A 3584-nucleotide genomic window follows, 5' to 3' on the forward strand; every position below is an offset into this window, starting at 1 on the left:
CAAAAGTATGATAAATTTAAAGGGTTTTCCCGCCAAAAGTATGATAAATTTAAAGGGTTTTCCCGCCAAAACAGAGATAAATAAAGTTTTCATCCCGTTATAGTGAATCTTTGTTTAATAGTGTCCGTATAGTGAGGGAGATAGTGACTGTCTAATGTGAGTTAGATATATAGTTACTGTCTATGTAATTAGGGTGGTTAATCTTCAGGTAATCCCTATACCATTTTAACGAGACGTATTCAACACCTACACTGTACACGAAGAGAGGTCTCGCCTGTACGGAAGCTGGTGCTGGACTGAACAGACCTTATCTTCAACCCCTGTATTTATACCCTCAGGTAAATGGCGTCTGAAAACGTCTAAAAGGTTTAATTCATTTATAAATCTAATTCCCTGTGGGGTTAAATTCCTTCAGTTAAATATCGTGTTTTACTGATATATAATTAATAATTAATCTGAGTATTAAATTATATTGGATTATATTGGGTTAATTTAGTTGTTTTCGGACGCCGAGAGACCCGATTGGCCCATCCGGTAAAGTGACTAACTATGATCGTATCTGATTGGTCCATTGTGATGCCCATCTTATCTAATGGGGTTATGACGTTATGCAAGGTCTGTTTAAAGGAGCTGCAGTGAATAGAGACACAATGTATTACGTGCTGCTGTGACTGTGTGTGTGTTGTTTTCGGTATTTAGTATATAAAGGGTCGTTTTCGGTATTTAGTATATAAGGGGTCGTTTTCGGTATTTAGTATATAGGGGGTCGTTGTTTTCGGTATTTAGTATATAAGGGGGTCGTTGTTTTCGGTATTTAGTATATAAGGGGTCGTTGTTTTCGGTATTTAGTATATAAGGGGGCCGTTGTTTTCGGTATTTAGAATATAAGGGGGTCATTGTTTTCGGTATTTAGTATATAAGGGGGTCGTTTTTGGTATTTAGAATATAAGGGGTCGTTTTCTTTCTTTAGGATCTAAGGGGGGTCTATTGTTTCATTAATTGACATTAAATTTTCACGGTTGCGTTGCTTGTATGGTCATCATGTATATAAAGTAAATCATGTCATGTATATAAAGAAAGTCATGTCATGTATATAAAGAAAGTCATGTCATGTATATAAAGAAAGTCATGTCATGTATATAAAGAAAGTCATGTCATGTATATAAAGAAAGTCATGTCATGTATATAAAGTAAGTCATGTCATGTATATAAAGAAAGTCATGTCATGTATATAAAGAAAGTCATGTCATGTATATAAAGAAAGTCATGTCATGTATATAAAGAAAGTCATGTCATGTATATAAAGAAAGTCATGTCATGTATATAAAGAAAGTCATGTCATGTATATAATGTAAATCATGTCATGTTTATAAAGAAAGTCATGTCATGTATATAAAGAAAGTCATGTCATGTATATAAAGAAAGTCATGTCATATATATAAAGAAAGTCATGTCATGCAAGCAGTAGTATGGTGTGGTGTGGTAGCGAGAGGATTTGTTTGTATAAGAAACATCAAACTCAGCAACGCGGGTTAAGGAAGGCAGGGCTGATGCGCGTGACTCCATTACTAAGTTGGTACCATCTTAGTGTTTAAAGGATTGTTTTCGGTATATAGAAGGCAATGACATGAGGATAATTTAGTTCGAGTGTGTGGGGGTGTTTTTATTACTTTTTAGGGTGCGTTTGTTTTTTTATTCAAGTAAGCACGCACGTTATTTCAACACACCCACTAGATAGTATTGGGCACGATACAATATGACAAGGGTGTGGAATATTTTTTTTAGCGAGTGTACACGGCTTGAAGCGCACACACACACACACACACTCACACACTCTCCTCTGCACACAATGACATGCATGTGCTATAACTCTCACACCTTAACTCACTTTAAAAGACAGACCCAGCTGCGGTTTCTCACTTTAAGGACCGTCCCAGCTCTCTCTATCTCTCTCTCTCGCTGTCTATCTGTCTAAACGTCTCCGTCTACACGTGTAATCCGTAGCCACATCACGGATTAGCACACGCAGGATATGACGTCAAAGCCTAGGTGTTATTTTCCTATTATTATTGTTCACTCTACCCTTTGACTTTCTTTTCCGTCTTTTCAACTCTCTAAATTATTATTCTTTATCACTAGTGTTTTTTTCCTTATCCAAAACGTTAAGGAAAGGCAAAGTTAACCAGTAAATATACGTTGATGTAGCAAGTAAGGAACACACAAAGTTAACAAATAAAATTACAGTGATTAATCCAGGTTGAAATACGTTAATGTAACAGGCAACTCTTGCATCACCGACAAAGTTAAGTTACGAAAGAATTTAGAAGATAATCTCGTAAACTAATTTAATAACATTTTTATTAAGCATCGGTTTAGTAAATTAACTACATTAAATAACAAGTGAAACAATGTAATTATCAAAACAGAACTCATTATTTATCAGAACCCCAGAATATTACCCAACAACAAAAATGGCTAACAAGTTATTCATTCCTTTGGTAAGTCTTGTGTCGTAAGGTTGCGGCCATGGACTAAAGCAGGAAACTCGTGTCTAAAAACTCGTTCCGATCTAAAAAGTTAAAGGGCTGTGATCTACATAATTCGGTAAGGGGTTGAATGCCATATAGGGGACTCCATTTGTTTTTATTACAGAGATGCCGAGTAAATCCTTTTCAATGGTACTGTAGAGTTTTTCAGTCATAGTCAACGGAATAGGACCCTGGAGCACGGTCACTAGTGTCGGTTTGAAGGATGAAGGGAAGGTCAATTTTAGTGGGGGACGTCGGTGCAGGATATCAACCAAGTACACATGAACACCTTGGAAGTCTTGCAAGAGGTAAACCACAAGTCTATGGAAGGTGGCTGAACCATTCCTCATCCTATAAGGCAGAACTAGAAAGTGATACAGGCCAAAAGGAGTTATGAATGCAGATTGACTGGGTCTTGATAACTTAGGTCGAGTTTTGAAATGAATTTAGATCGACCTTCTGAATCAATTAAATTATCTATTCTTGTTATGGGTTAGGAATCTGGAACGGTCACCGAGTTACCTTGGCGGTAGTCTGTGCATAGGCGAAGTTGGTCACAAGAAGGTAATGGGGAGCCGCTTGGAACTGCCAGGCCATTCTTCAGCAAGCAGTCCACCGTCTCATCTGCTGCCGTTTCTTCAGATGGAGTCTGTAGAGTGCCTGGTATATAGGAAGGGTTCTAGGTGTTAGTTCAACAGGTTTTATTATTGCACGGTGGCCAAGGATGTCAAAATACTATAGGCTTACTTTTAATAAGGGAAGCCACATCTTGGATTTGGTGTCAGAGGTCTCCAGTACGACGCTAAGTTTATATTTTCCGAGTTAACGACACCACGAGTCGTTGGGTCTTTAGCATCTACAGCATTTGTTATATGGTCGTCTCGGGGAGTCCTCGGCATGTTCTAGTTAGATAAGGTTTAAGTGGGTTAGCTGGGTGGCCTTCTGACGTTCTGGGGTAGAGTTTATATAGTTAACTTTATTCATTTTCTTCTGCACTACGTAAAGGTCATGGTATTTTGCCGTCATGTGGGGGGAGGAGGGGCAGGAATAGGGTAA

The 3584-nt window shown here is 38.0% G+C and overlaps 1 protein-coding gene across 1 annotated transcript in view; it reads right to left on the minus strand.

Moving 5' to 3' along the window:
* The window catches only part of LOC121854126 (cysteine sulfinic acid decarboxylase-like), an 8108-nt gene extending 7742 nt beyond the window's left edge, over positions 1 to 366 (minus strand). Inside the window, exon 1 of the mRNA XM_042348518.1 lies at positions 251 to 366. The gene's annotated coding sequence lies outside the window, so the exon portion shown is untranslated. The remainder of the gene's footprint in view (positions 1 to 250) is intronic.
* Positions 367 to 3584: the final 3218 nt, after the last annotated feature.

Source organism: Homarus americanus, unplaced genomic scaffold (assembly GCF_018991925.1).
Source record: "Homarus americanus isolate GMGI-L3 unplaced genomic scaffold, GMGI_Hamer_2.0 scaffold23673, whole genome shotgun sequence".
Taxonomy (NCBI): domain Eukaryota; kingdom Metazoa; phylum Arthropoda; class Malacostraca; order Decapoda; family Nephropidae; genus Homarus; species Homarus americanus.